This window comes from Schistocerca piceifrons, chromosome 6 (genome assembly GCF_021461385.2).
Source record: "Schistocerca piceifrons isolate TAMUIC-IGC-003096 chromosome 6, iqSchPice1.1, whole genome shotgun sequence".
NCBI classification, from domain to species: Eukaryota; Metazoa; Arthropoda; class Insecta; order Orthoptera; family Acrididae; genus Schistocerca; species Schistocerca piceifrons.
The window spans coordinates 129,566,334-129,582,842 of record NC_060143.1 but is presented as its reverse complement, the minus strand read 5'-3'; positions in this window follow the sequence as shown (position 1 = coordinate 129,582,842).

The window sequence follows — 16,509 nt, the reverse complement described above, 5'->3', positions numbered from 1 at the left end:
ACACATCAATGCCCGAGGTAGGATTCGAACCTGCGACCATAGCAGCAGCGCGGTTCCAGGCTGAAGCGCCTAGAACCGCTCGGCCACAACGGCCGACTATACGTTAGTAAAACTAGTTATAAACATGAACTACTATATGGAACTGTGTTTCTTCCCAAAGTCGGAAACTGTATTGAAGCAGTTCTTCTCAAAATTTTTCGGTTCCTGAGATATTTTCGTATTTGGCAAAGTGGAGTAGAATATTTGTGATGTGTTTATATGTCTTTATCATAAATAAACCTACACAAACTGAAAGCCATTTCTTAAATAGGTACACTAGGACGAGCGATAATTAAGATACTTTTATAGTGGATCGATCATTCTGAGAGATCCTGTACAAGTAACATAAAGTTTTCACTATACCTCAAAAGCAACAAAGTTATCACGAAGTACACAAAACGAGTACTGATTAAATGATAGATAAAACCATTAATAAAAATTCTTTTCTCTGTAAAATGAAACTATATTCTCCCTACCCTCTGTACAGTAAAAATATCGCATTCTTAAAGTACCTACCTACGATTAAAAAATAAACACCACCTACACAAGTGTGTACGTACCAGTAAAAGCTAATGAATAGCAATAGCTTGTTACTGCATAACACCCATACTTGAAGGCACTGTTACCGAGTTCTTAACTCATTACATTTAATATTTACAAACTATCACGCAAGTTCCGTGCCTATGTTTCTATAACCGTGTAATATTACATTTCAGTTTTTCTATTATAAGAAAAGGGCATTCTGAATATCTCTACAAACATTAATTACTGTTCCATGCACTTCATACGTACAATATCAAATGTTTAATACGAAATATTGCAAAAATTTCGTGACTATGTTAATCACCCAAAAGACAAACCTTGCTGAATACTCGTAGTTGGGGAAAACTTCGCGGATGATTCAGCCTGTTATTGCTGCTCTAATAGCGTTCAAGATCGTCGACTACAGTGTTCGTCACAGGTATCAAAGAGTTCGTGCGCTAGCCGCCAGACGTGCTGTTGTTTGGCATCGGTAATTAATTTATTGCCAGTATTCTTTGCAATGCTCTGTGAAAACACATCGTGTGAGAACTTACTTGCAAATAGAGACAGATTTCGACTAGCGCTAATGTAATGCAGCAAACAAGTCTTAAGTTCTTACATAATGTATTTTTCTGTCTTCTGTTTACGTTAATAAACGATATTATTCCTGGTACACGAGTTTTCGTATTCCGTATACTACTTTGAGCTGCTCGAACACGAAAACGTAATTAGTTCGGACGGTTAACGCTTATCCGCTCCTACGTTGATGACTCCGACGCGATTTCTCCCAGTGTGCTTTCAGCTGGCATGATTTAACTCTACGTGAAGAACCTACAAAGACCAGAAGAAGCAGTACGAACTTTCAATTCTTCACGAAAATGCAAGACTAAGCGCATGCTGAAAGATTGTCAGTACCGCAAATTGCCGTGAGAGTACCTCCATTCTGACCTCAAAATCTAGCGCTCTGGTTTGCACACATAGAAGCGAGCTTCCATTATGCAGTTATAACTACCAATCCGCCAAATTTGTTCAGGTGGTCAATCAGTTCGACCAGCATTATGCAGCTGAAATAGAAGGCACAATTACTGCTCCTCCTGCACAAGATTCCTATCACAAACTCAAGATTGATTCTGCCTCTGAAGAAGAGCGTATGCATCAAGTTCTAAAACGGGAAGATGTTAGAGACGGTAAGCCGTCACAGTACCTAAGACATCTGCACAGCAAAGACACCACAGGAATCATACCCGATACCTCGCTATGTACGCTTTTCAGTAGCCATCTTCTGGCCCTGCTTAAAGCCATAATAGTGTCTCAGACGGAAGTCCCATTCAATTCCGTAGCAAATTTGGCTGACGGAATTCAAGAAACAATAATGCAGTAGTGGCGTCGTGCAACAGTGCTTCGTCATCGGCAGTGATGAGCGCAGATTATGATTGACTCTCAGTTCAGGTCGATGCTCTAGCTGAAAAAGCAGAAGATCGCGTATTCGTTCCACAACAACCTCATTGCACTGTGTGGCGCAGCGCAGCCACCTATTGCGCATCTATCACTGGAAATTTGGAGATGAGAGGCGCAAGCACACCTCACCTTGGGCCTACCAAAATGGTAGCAGCAGTTGGGCATAGGCACATCAGAGTGCTGGCATTTCTTGTGGACACAGGCTCATACTTATACATTTACCCACAGATTTAACTCTACAATTATTGGCCATCAACTTCGAGATGTCTTTCTGCCACCAGTAATTCATCTACAGCCACTTACAGTACACAACATATTGAACTAGATTTGAGACTGCACTGTGCCTTCTCATGGAAATTCAATGTTGCTAAAGTCATGGACCCCATGACTGGAGCCAACCTGATACATTATCATCAACTGCACGATGTGGTGACTGAGAGACTCGTTGACATCATCACTGGACTTTCCATTACTGGCTTCTGACACAGTGCAGTGACACACAATAGCAAGCTCATACAAACAGCACAAAACAAATATGGCAGGTTTCCAAACATAACGTGACTACCAGGTGCCCTGAGAGAGATGTGTCACAATACTGTGCATTATATATATATATATATATATATATATATATATATATATATATATATATATATATAGATAAATCACTAGTTTCATGTCCTACACCCTTACCTCCTGACTGTCTTGCTATCGCAAAAGTAGAATTTCACTCAGTGCTCAGGGAAGACCTTATAACAATCTGTGCTCATCACCTCTACATCCAACACCCAAGAAGTTTGGCATGTGGTGCCCATGCAGTGATTATCATGCTCTTAATTCAAGAACATTTCCAGACAGAAACCCAATATCCCTGAGCAGCTCTGCGTGGGGGGGGGGGGGGGGGGGCTGTGTTTAGTGTGCACAGATTTCTGTAGCAGAAGAAGACATAAAAAAAGCCATAATCATGCCATTTGGCTTGTTTGAGAGTCTCTTCATAATATCTGGTTTATGCAACACTGCTCAATCTTGGCACTCGTCCATTGACTCCATGTTGCAAGGGTTATCATTCTGTTTTGCATACCTAGATGACATCCATGTCTTTTTCACCGCTGAAGAACAACACCAGCAACACTTGGTGGAAGTTTTCAAATGCTTAGAACAGTATGGCATTTTGTTAAATATTGCCAAGTGTGTTTCTGTAAACCACAGGTTACCTTTTTAGGTCGTCTAAATTCGTCAGCAGGGTCCTTGAAGCTATCAAAGGAAGTAGAAGCTATTGTGAAGAGCCCATGCCCAGAAACCGTCAAACAACTATACTGTGTAAATGCAGAAATATTACCAGTGTCATCTCCACCACACAACTGAGTTGTAAGAACTGCTTACTGCACCATTTTTTGGACCAAAAACTAAGCAGAACTCCCCAAACCAATGGACAGATGGACATAGCAAATTAAGCATTGTATTGGTGATTGATGCTAGCCAGACTACTATTGGTGCAGCATGACAACACCAAGTCGATGATGCGTGGCAACCTCTCGCTTCCTTCTCACACAAGCTCTCCCATTCGCAACAAATATTTAGCGCTTATGATCATAAGCTTCTTGCTGTTTACGAATCAGTCGAGTACTTTCGCTGTAGTTGGAAGCCATAGAGCTCTGAATATTTACAGATCATGAGCTACTTATCCCTCTTCAGAGAGGATACCAGCTAGTGTTCATCATGACATTATAACCATTTGGAGTTCACTGTCCAGTTCAGACCGACATCCGCCATATTTCAGGTATTGAGAACATTAGCAATGTAAAAAAGCGTTACTGAGTTTGTCCAACATGCAAAGGCACAAGAATCTGATCAGGAGCTCGAGAAACAATTGAATGATGCATCATCCACCCTACAGTTACACTTGGTCGATTTTCCTGGTTCAGACATGAAGCTCTATTGGGATACTTCAAGTGGGAGGTCTCGTTCTTTTTTGCCACCCACATTCCTCAGACAAGCTTTTGACAGCCTTCACAGTCTAAGCCAACTTGGCATGAGATAATCATCAGTGTTTCTAAACACGTTGCCTGGCCTGTTATGCCATCAGTGTTAGTGCAGTAAGATACCACATCATGAGCATGTTCCAGTTGGAGAATTTCCATATGCGACTACAAGCCTCACAGATGTGCACATCGATGTAGTAGAGGCGAATGTCTGGTTAGCACGAGGCACGCAAGGAATTCAAACAGGATGTGTTTGTGATGGGGCATTAAGGATTTGTTCTCGCTTCCCACACCCAGGTTCCCAGGTTCGATTCCCGGCGGGGTCAGGGACTTTCTCTGCCTCGTGATGACTGGGTGTTGTGTGATGTCCTTAGGTTAGTTAGGTTTAAGTAGTTCTAAGTTCTAGGGGACTGATGACCATAGATGTTAAGTCCCATAGTGCTCTAAGCCATTTTTCCCATTAAGGATTTTTCCGTTTGAGCAGGAGCGTGAACTTTCGCCAGTAAGGAGAAACAGCACAAGGAGGCTGAAGATGGTTGATATGAGAAGATAGATATTATATTTATATGAAAGCTATATTACACATTATAGAGATATGCTACAAAAAAAAACGAAAAGCCAGAATAATCTGACAATGAGATGTGCTTATTGCAGCTTTAAACATAATTCTAGATGTAAAATTATGAAAGTTATACTTGTTTTTGAGTACAATCGTGCATAAAAGTAATAAAAAATGAGCCACTCAAGTAGTATGTTCATATGATGCATCATATGAAAGCTGACAATGTCAGTAATCACCACATCAACAACACCTCAAATCAGGCAATTATATAAAGAATTACAAATAATTTATGAAGTAATACTGCACAGTCACACATAATATGAAGGCAGAATGAGTTCGCCAGATCAATACTTAATATTCCTAGGAGATGAGTAACCACAATTTATTATTTCATATACACTTGTAATGTTTGGTAGGCTTTGTCATACTGTAAAGATTAGCTGTAGGTATGCGTTCATGAACTTTGTTAATAACTTGATCAATACTGTGGTGATATTTTAATGAGAGATCATAAAAGTGCCTGGAATAACGTTCCATATCTTCCAGTATCATGTGCCCTCGAATTTGAATGGTGGTCGTTGTTTAAGTACACACCATGAATTCTGTAGTACGTTATGTCATAGAGCATTTAAGCATGACCAGAAAGGTGCACGTGATCTTTTTGCTTGAATGACTGTTTGTTTGCAGTATCTTTCTTCAGTGGTAGATGTAGGCGTTTATTTGAGAGACCGAGTAACTTTATGAGCATGAGTTATGCACTCAAGCTTTTTAAGAGACTTAGAATATTTGACTGTGTTTTCGAGTGAATGATTTTGTGTGATTACCCAACCTTTATTCTGTTTATGTGAGTTGGGGTGGCTGTGAAATGTTATTCTGTTTATATGAGTTGAGGTGGCTGTGAAATTCTATTATTTGCACCAGTTGTTATTTATATTTGTGTATCATTAATTTATTTCATGTTTATTGCAGTGGTTATTCAGAATAACAAACTTTATGGTGCATCTGAAAGTGAGAAATGCACATTTGGACTCTGATGGTCATGTTGATTTTTTGTGAGTTACAGTGCAATTAATTGAACTTTGCTCACACACACAAATATATTACATTTGTGTGTGTGGATTCAATAATATTCTGACACCACATACATAAACACATGTATTGCTCTAAATAATTAATTATTGATTAATTGTTTTTTATTTGAATCTGCCATCCATGTGAGTGCAAGATTCTCATATGTATAAACTTCAGTTAAATAAACATTAACTTATTATTATTATTATTTACGATTAAATACTTAGAGATGACGATTTTCCTTCCTCTGTGCTCATATTTCTTTCGTTCTCTTCCTGTGGGCTTCCTTTATTTCTTCAGATCCTGTTGCTCCAGTCATCTCCTTTGATTTTTCATTCTGGTAAACTTTTCATTTGTGAAGTTTGGACCTGAAATTTTGGAGATGTTCTGTTATAATTCCAGCCATTTACAGATCATTTTCGAACTCAACAATCTATTTAGTCAAGTCTATTTTCACATTACTCCTGTTGTCAAAGATATCGACTATATACTTTGTAAGTCTGTGTGAATTCATTCTACTAATATGTCCATAGCACCTTAATCCGTATTTACTAATGTCACTATGGATATTTGTTTATTGCTTGATTTCCTGATTGCTTCTGAATTGATGTTGTTCATCTACAAGTCTTTGGCCTAGAATTTTTCTCAAGATTTTGCATTTTTTCTCACTTTTTAATGTCTTTTTCCTGTTTAAAATTAGTATTTCTTATCCATAGTGACATCTTGGTTTAATTATTAGATTTATAAATCCTTAGTTTTTGTGTTTGGAGATACATTTCTTGTTGTAGATATTTTGAGCAAGTCGGTATGCATTTTCCATCTTTTAACATTTGCATTCCTTTGCTCTTCTTTCGATTCAGCTTTCCTGTATGGTTTCAGAGAAACATTTAATTCGAAGAACACTTTTAAATTTGTCATACTTTGTCTCCATGAACTTTGGCGTTTGTTTCAGGACACATATTCTGTCTTTTCAAAAGATATCTGGAGACCGACTTGTTCTGTAGTTTCATTCAAGGCTTCAGTCTGATTTTGAGCTAAAGAAATGTTGCTAAATCGCCTGCAAATACTAGACAGTCTAGATAATTTCCCCCTGCTTGAAGGGCTTGGGTGTTTAATTTTGAGAACTGACTTTACGATTTTTGTATCACTTTCCCAGGGGCATAATTGAAAAGTAATGGCGGCAGCTCATCAGCTTGTCTTACTCCTATTTTGATTTTAAAGTGATCTAGGTTTTCCCCATAGATTTAACCTTGCAATTTGTGTCTGTCAGTGTCTATTTTATGGTCGCAAGTGCTTCAGACAAAGACTTTGTTCTTTTAATATTTAGTAATTCACAGTCAACTCAGTCATAGCCTTTTTTTCAAAGCAACCAATGTGTACACTAAATTTTTGATACAAATGCTGTGATGTCTTTGGATTAGCTTTAGGTTCAGGGTTAATTCTGGACACAGATGACTTGAACTCTGCCTGATATTCTCAAATTTTTGTTTTAAGCTGTTTCTGTGTTCTATCAAGAAGATACTGGATTGTACTTTTATACGCAACTGATATTAGTAAGATTCTCCTGTAGTTATTAACGTTAGTTCTGTCTTTCTTCTTGTTTAATGGATGAATAAAGTTTTCCAATTCTTTGGAATTTGTTCTGTTTATCAAATGCGTTGCATTATTTTAGTGATTTCTTTTATGTTGTTTTAGTTTGTTTATTTTAGGATTTCCCGTGTGGCTCCATCTCCCCATGATACTTTACTGTTTTTTAATTTCTGTTTTTAGGAGTAATACTAGCAGGTGAAGTTGTAACACACACACACACACATGCTCGTCTTATACATTTGTCTAACTTCTCCTCCTCGTGAACTTTATGTTCCAACACATAACAGATAAAATTCTCGAAATGTGTTTTTCCATGTGTTCGCCATAGACTGAGTCTGTCCATGGTGATTCACGCTTTGTATAAGTCACATATTTTCATGACAGTCAGACACTTTACACATATGCACTGTGATGGATTATTAGATGTTAACTTTAACATAGCACATTTAAAAGTATTGGTGGTGGAAGCACTGTTGCTATTGCTGAGAACATCGATATCTCTATAGAATGGGTCGTAGTTGTTGTCCTGTAATCCTCGATATATTTCAGCTTTCTACACAGCTGATTCCACTACATAACAGTGAACTGCACTGTTATACTCTACCAGACATTCTGTACATGTAATGTAACTTCAAAGTCTATGTCAGGTGCTATACCGACATTAATATGTTTTGGTCCAGTGACAGTCAGTTGATAAATAGTGGTGAACTGCACATTCAGAAATGTCTCAGATGAGGTCTGTGAGTGGTACATATGTTGGAGATAATGAAAACTCAAAGTCTGGAAACAACACTGCCTGCAGGCTTGACTTCTATTTCCATGTGTCGGGAGCTGCCACAGGGAGCTTTCTGTGTGGTGACGTGATTTCTGCTGCTGCTCAAATGTATCAGTCACTGCATCACCTATATCAGAGACCCATTGTTTCTAAGAAGAAATAATGAACACAATGAAAAAGCAGATGGTCTCGTAAACTGACATACAGCTATGAGAGCAGTGTGCTGACCACATGCCCCTCCATATCTGCATTCAGTGCCACCTGTGGGTTAGTGTGATACGGCGGCCGGTCGGTACCATTGGGTCTTCATGACCTGTTTGGGCAGAGTTTAGTTTTTTTAATAAAAAGGCAGACACATACACAGTTGATAATAATAAAATTGAGTGAGTAGACTAATATGTACTTACAATCGACTGTGTGAATCAGTTTTTCTGTATGAAGGTGCCACATCTCTGAAGATGCTTCATGGTGCTCAGGCTTTCAGTATTGTGCACAGAGCACGAGTAATGAGTCCTGATGACTAGTATGCTTGGACGTTACATTTGATTGTTGGGGCTAGGTGACTGCAGTGTCACAGAAATTGGAAGTATTTTGGAGTGACAATGCTACAGGCTGTACCCTTATCTCCAGGTCAGTTACCTTGGATACTCACCTTGGATTCTAGCATCACCGCTGATGTCATTAGAAATCTCACAATCATGCAGGCTGCGTCAGTATCGTCAAGCCTGCCATCTTGGGTCTGGCACATGGCTGTCTTGATGTCTAGACTTAGAACATATCAAATCTGACTAACAAGCAGACTGTGCCAACTAAGGAATGTTTGCAAGCTACAAATAACTCTCACAATCATAAGTGTCATCATATCCCTAAGGGTGTATATTTCCACATTACTGCAGTCCTGATTAGGTGTGACTAAGAGATAGTCAACATGTACATAAGTTTATATTTCGAACTTTCAGTGGTAACTGTGAAAACTCAGACTATGGGATAAAGATTTGCATTTATATGTCTGTGCCATCAGGATGTTACATTCCTGGACATCGTAAACTTCACAAATTACCGCATACATTGCCCTGTCACAGTAAAAATTGTGACTAATTACAGTATTCACCACTATGTTACAGTAAAATTGCGACAAAATACATCATATTACAGCAAAATTTATAGAAAATTACATTTACCAGATGAAGTTTACCCATGAACTACGTATTCAGATGTAACACTAGATAGAGTATCTCTGTACGCCTCTACTAGATATATGATGATTGCCCTCTATTTGCCCATGTTCAGAGTCTGTTAGATCTAATATAACGGTACCAGATGGACTGACAGCTTCATGAACACGACTGTGCCTACCAGGTAATCAGAAATTACACAGCACACAGCAGAGAAGAGATATTATTCACTTTATTCTTGGAACTTTCAGCTTCCTTGTTGTGGGGATGTTTAGTGTGTGACAAAAACCGTGAGACCTGTAGCCATTATCAGAAATTTAAAGTTAGCATCTTTCATTATATGAATAAAACGTTTTCGGTTTTCCAGCCGCGTCAATTCGAATAAAATCCTCGAGCTTTCGATGGCCATCTCCGCCTTCGTCATCAGGAGTTCACTGACTGCCGAGGTTGTCACGGTCTCTCGCTTATATAGGGATGATGACATCAACAGCAGCCAATCAGATCGATCCAATGTGGCGCGCGTGCGTAAGTCGACCCGGGCAGCTAGCGGAGCTATTGCCCGTGGCAGCACCGGTGACGTCAGGTGGCGCCAGGGGCAGGCACCACGTTTGAAACTGCCGCTCCCGTGTCGCGCACCTGTCTCTGCTTTCTTTTGATGTCCAACGCCCGTCCCCGTGCCCTGCTGAGTGTGTATCCCTAGTCTCTGTTGAAATTATTGTTGTTTAAGCGATTCTCGGCCGCTTCCTTTATAACGGAGTCCCAATACGTAGACACATGAGCCAACACTTTTGTATTTTCGAACTGTATTTTATGTCCGTTTTCTAGGCAATGCTCCGCTGTGGCCGACTTATCAAGCTCCCTTTGTTTTATACGGCGCTTGTGCTCAGTACAACGCTTCGCAACCGTGCGAATTGTCTGTCGAATGTACATGCTGCCACATTCACAGGGTACACCATACACACCGGACACTCGAAGAGCAATGTCGTCTTTAACAGGGCGCAACATATCTCGTATCTTGGGGGCGGGCCGGAACACTGGTCTTAGCCCATGTTTCTGCAGCAGGCGTCCTAACTTACTGCTTGTTGCTCCACAGTATGGCAGGAATACAGTCCGTTTGGCCTCTTCTACTGATTCACCAGGGGTCTTTCGTCGGCGGCCCTTGAAAGCGTTTGCGATGTCTCTTTTGCTGTATCCATTTTCCCCGAAAACACGTTTTAAGTTCTGCAATTCAGACTGTAGGTAGTCGTCGTCAGATGTAATCTTGGCTCTATGAACCAACGTGTTCAGGACAGCTTTCTTGTGTACAGTGTGGTGGAAACTATTCGCGTTCAAGTACCGATCAGTGTGTGTTGGTTTCTGGTACACTGAATGACCAAGCTGGCCTCCTGCCTTCCGCTCAACCAAAACATCCAAGAATGGTAGCTTGCCGTGTTTCTCCATCTCAACAGTAAATTTAATGTTGGGATGGACACCATTCATATGATCGACGAACTGCTGCAGTGTATCTTCACCATGAGGCCATATCAGGAAGGTGTCATCAACGTATTGTAGAAAGCAAGATGGCCGTAATGTCACAGTTTGCAGAGCCTGCTCCTCAAAGTGCTCCATGAAGAAATTTGCGACTGCTGAAGACAGTGGTGATCCCATGGCTGTGCCGTCAGTCATCTCATTCATCGCAGTACAAAAAGTACGTTGTCGTTAGGACGTGACGGAACAACTCAATGATTCCAGATGGAAAATGTTGGGCCAAAAGATCCAGCGTATCTTGTATTGGCACCCTCGTAAAAAGTGGCCCAACAACCAGGCTAACCATTAGGTCGTTTGGGCCTACCTTCATTCTCTTGAGTGTCTCAACAAATTTCTGCGAGTTGACAACATGGTGTTCGCAATGTCCCAATTTTGATGTTAATAATCCTGCCAGATGTTTAGCAAGTCTGTAGGTGGGCAAACTGATTGCACTAACAATGGGCCTCAGGGGAACACTTTCCTTGTGTATCTTTGGTAATCCATAAAGCCTTGGAGGTCTGGCGGCACGAGGCGATAATTTCTTCATCACTTCATCTGGTAAGCCAGAATCCTTCAATAACTTCCCTGTCTTTCTGACAATGGCCTGTGTGGGATCACGACTAAGCTTGTGGTACGGGGGGGGTCTTCTAATAAATGTAGCATCTTCAGGCTTGCAGTCTGCAGAATTCAGAACCACTGTGGTATTCCCTTTTACGGCTGGCAAGACAACCAAGTCTTAATTCTCACGTAATAACCGTAAGCAATGTCGTTCCTCCTGGCTAATATTAGAATTCGGTGGCTTAGCTTTCTCCAGGATATGGCTGGTAGTTAGCCTGACGTCCTCGGCTGCATCGTGCGAAATATTCCTAACTAACTGCTCCATTCCACTAATTATATCTAATACTGCAGACGTCGTGGAGCTGGAGAAATGTTGAGGCCTTTATTCAGCCCTGATGTAGAGCTGTCGTCCAGTTCTTGGTTCGAAAGATTAACAACCGTTCTATGGACCTTATGGGGTTTCACAACAGTTCTTCCGTGATCCAGGCGCTCAAACTTGGCACATTGTTTCGACGTTGCCTTGGATAAGCTAGTCTGAAATGGGTGACATTCACAGTCCAGTGTAACATACTGTGTTGTATTAGTGAAATATACCTCGACTGCCCTCAGTCTAATTCTGTATGCTGCGTACAAAAGGACAGTAGTATTTGCGTGTTTCAGACGACTTCGTAAGTGTTTTTCAGACTTTTCTAAGGTTTAAACGCTCAAAATTTCATTCTACTGACATTTACAAAAATCGCTATTACGTCTATAACGATAACATATGATTACCATTACCTGTTAACTAGCTGTGTCCTTCCAGAGACAGATGACAACTCCATCAACCGTTTTCACCCACAAGGAATGAAACTTTGCCTTCTAATACCATACGTTGCTGGTCGCAGTAGCGTTTCAATGAGATGCACCTCTCAATAGTGACCTCTTTGAAGGAATGACGCCAGTATGCATCAGAAATGACTTCGAAATCGTGTGGAAGTATCTAATGTCTATATTGAGCTTACACAAGCGTATCCTTTAGACCAATGCAACTAGCCTTTTTCAGTCAGAGCATTTCTCCCTTGAAATGTCTTATTTCGCGATTTTAACACGAAATTCGTTAATTTCGAAGCAAAATTGACTAATGTGCTGTATGTATATACTAGACACATAAGAAAAAATTTGCATCACCCCAGTTTTAGAAACTACTGAAGACAGACGTTGACTGTGGATATTGTATCACAGACACAGTCACTGTGACGGTTCAGAGATGTCACTGAATCAGCCCAAAGATGTAAACAAGCATGCATGAGCAGCGCCTATTAGACGAAGGGGCTCTGACAGCCGATCAGTTCCAGTCATTGCGCCAGGAACGAGGTACATGGCTCGTGTTGTCTGTAGTTCAGCCATGCCTAGACGGTTATTACCGCGGTTCGATCACGTCCGCATTGTTACTTTGCGCCAGGAAGGGCTCTCAACAAGGGAAGTGTCCAGGCATCTCGGAGTGAACTGAAGTGAAGGTGTTCGGACATGGAGGAGATACAGAGAGACAGGAACTGTCGATGACATGCCTCGCTCAGGCCGCCCAAGGGCTACTACTGCAATCGATGACCGCTACCTACGAATTATGGCTCGGAGGAACCCTGGCGGCAGCAACACCACCATGTTGGATAATGCTTTTCGTGTAGCCACAGGACGTCGTGTTGCGACTCAAACTGTGTACAATAGGCTGCATGATGTGCAACTTCATTCCTGACGTCCACGGCGAGCTCCATTTTTGCAACCACGACACCATGCAGTGCGGTACAGATAGGCCCAACACATGCCGAATGGGCCACTCAGGATTGGCATCACACTCTCTTCACTGATAAGTGTCACATTTGCCTTCAACCAGATACTCGTCGGAGACGTGTTTGGAGGCTACCCGGTCAAGCTGAGCGCATTAGACACAGTGCCCAACAAGTGCAGCGAGGTGAAGGTTCCCTTCTGGTTTGGGGTGGCATTATGTGGGGCCGACGTATGCCGCTGGTGGTCATGGAAGGCGCCATAACGGCTGTACGATACGTGAATGCCATCCTCCGACCGATAGTGCAACCATATTGGCAGCATATTGGCGTGGCATTTGTCTCATGGATGACAGTTTGTGCCCCTATCATGCACATCTTGTGAATGACTTCCTTCAGGATAATGACATTGCTCGACTAGAGTGGCCAGCATGTCTCCAGACATGAACCCTATCGAACATGCCAGGGTTATATTGAAAAGGGCTGTTTATGAACGATGTGACCCACCAACCACTCTGAGGGATCGCCGTTGAGGAGTAGGACAATCTGTACCAATAGTGTCTTGATGAACTTGTGGATAGTATGCCACGACGAAAACAGGAATGCATCAATGCAAGAGGACGTTCTACTGGGTATTAGAGGTACCGGTGTGTACAGCAATCTGGACCACCACCTCTGAAGGTCTCACTGTATGGTGGTACAACATGCAATGCGTGATTTTCATGAGCAATAAAAAGGGCGGAAATAATGTTTATTTTGATCTCTATTCCAATTTTCTGTACAGGTTCCGGAACTCTCGGAACCGAAGTGATGGAAAACTTTTTTGATGTGTATGTGTTGCATTTCCGTTTTGTCGTTTTGGCATCTCCATTCTGATGATCACACCCTTAATCCTAAATCCTTCTGCATGACTTTTCATTGTGTTAGCTGTGCATTTTCCGAAGGCTGTGTGTACTTCAATGGAATTGGTCTTTGACAAAGTACAGCTGTTATTGTAAAATACTGTACATTACAGGATGGATTCTATATATTGTGATAAATATGATGTATCAGCAGTCGAACGTGTTTTACAGAATTATATACTTGCCATTTTATATACTTGCCAACAAACAGAAATCTGATTCACACGTCTCGATTGTGGCCACGAAAACGTTTGGCAAAACAGCCACATATTTGGATTCTCAACTGCCTCGAAAGTCACACGAGTGGGGTGCTAAGTAAGGTTTGCCAGCAAGTGTCGTGCAGACTTGGAAGTCATTACCTTGTTAGTTCATACAGTGTTTATCATGTGTTTATCATACATTTTGTACCCATTATTTTTCATGAAAAGAAACAGAAATGTGTTACATTTATTGACTCAATCTGTTGAGGTAGTAAAGTAAACATTGTGCTATATTTACATGATAGTAGATTCATTTTTCGTCTTTTCTTCCGAGAGCTTTAATTGCGAAAATATTAACTAGCCGTTCTATCACTGAACTCCTTTTCGCATTTTACCATAATCATAGCTACTACACTTTCTTAGATAGCTATAAAGAGCTGTAGCATGTCGAAGTGTCTGAAATGATGGATACATTTGCGTTGGTAATAACATGTGGTGTGTGTCTCTTGAGACCATGATTCGAATTGCTGTTGGTATGAAGAGTCCCGCACTGGGTCTAGCCGAGTCATAGTGACACATGCATTTACTATTTGTTTAAGTGTGGACAGTGAGCGTCTGGCGTCTACCACTGATGGCATTTTTTAGTCTCGAGATGCTGGATCCAAGCAGGCTATCAAGCACCACTCTCGTAGAATTTCGGTCTATTTCAGCAACTGTATAAACACTATTTTTGACGATTATGATTCAGCGCGTCACTTTCTGTAAACGTATTTAGCTCTCAGATGTGGTTGGTACATACCTGGTGCATATTACTTAACACGTTTTTCTGATGGAAATGGGAGTTGGTTACTGACGAGACTTGCCTAGTTAATAGCTGACACTCCGCCCACACATTAATATTTTGGTGGTGAATTTTAAAACCCAGAACCAGAACCATTCGGCTCCTGAGCAATTGCACAAGTTCTTACCATAGCACAAATGAGTGTCTGTGATATTTTTAATTACACTCCATAACACTTGACATAATACGGTATTGCTGCGCTTTTGTGTGGGCTGTTGCACAGCTGACAACCTTTTAAACGTAGGACAAGTTGGAATTTACCGTCTTTTTTTTTTTTGTAGCATCATCAGAAATAACATACCAGTGGTGGAAGTCGGAACAACTGTGTGGCGTCTCTGACGTGAGGTGACTTAGGCTTTGCCTTCTGTCTTTGTGCTCTTGCGCTATGCGCGACATCCATTTCTGTATTAGCTCTGTTCAGTGCCAAAATAAATGTTCATTCTGACTCTAAAAGTGTGTTATTACGGTTTTATGCCATGTATAACCGACAGTGGTGACCCCGACTTCAACGTCGTGCGTTCGGAACTCATTTTGTGTTTACCTTCTTCAGTAACAGACTCTGTGTATAGCCCACATTGTCTTGAAAACAATGGCTCTACCAGTGTCGTTTTGTGCAAGTGCGTCGCACCCTAGTAATTGTGCTTCTGTTTTTAATAGTGTCCCTAATGTACAGTTGGTTAAAAGTGAACAATTTTCTGGCCCCTGCCATCCCAGCAGCCACTTGAGCATTGCCACCACCGTCAAATGCTACTACGTAGCAGGGCCTACCACCCGGTCAGTGCACATCGCTCACCAACAAAGTGAACGATAATCATGTGAAGAATGTTGTGATCCACCTTTCAGTTAAGCAGTCGCCTTCCAGCTGGTTCGATGTGCAGATGCAGTTCGAGAGCTGTACTCCGAAACCTCATATGTGTGGGCTCGCACATTCTTACTTGCCTGACGTCATTGTATCTCAGCGACACCGGTCACCTCAGCCGCTCCGGTTGCTGCGACCATCACTAACTGTTCACATCAAGATCGCTTTCCACCCACTCCCATAACGGCATCGGCCGTTTTTTCTGCGCCGGTTTCAGTATCAGCCCCCCCCCCCCCCCTTGGATGTTTCGCAACCGTCTTCTACCTGCTGTTATACCGGCACCGGCCCTTACGAACACGCTGCACCTGCCTCCAGGCTTGAAGCTGGGACACATTGTGCTGTCAGATGCGCGGGCCTATGACTCTTGCTGCTTGCGGCCACCCCCCCACGAACACCTTGGGCAACATGTCATCACCCACCACTACTGCGCTCCTGGCGTCGGGGGCTTCCTCAACCACCGACACAGACCTGCGCCTACCTGTGCTACATCAACAGATGGTACCCAACAGGTTTCCTAAGCTCCCTGTGTTGCAAAAGGACAACCCTAAGATTGGACCACCTACTGGATATCCATGGGATCTTGGGTGACAAATCACGTTTTATCTGCCTGGTGAGCCACCGCCACGATCACCCTGACCTAATCAGTGATCTGCTGCTCTCACCGCCCGCCTCGCCCAAGTATGCGATGGCAAAAACTTTGCTTATTCAA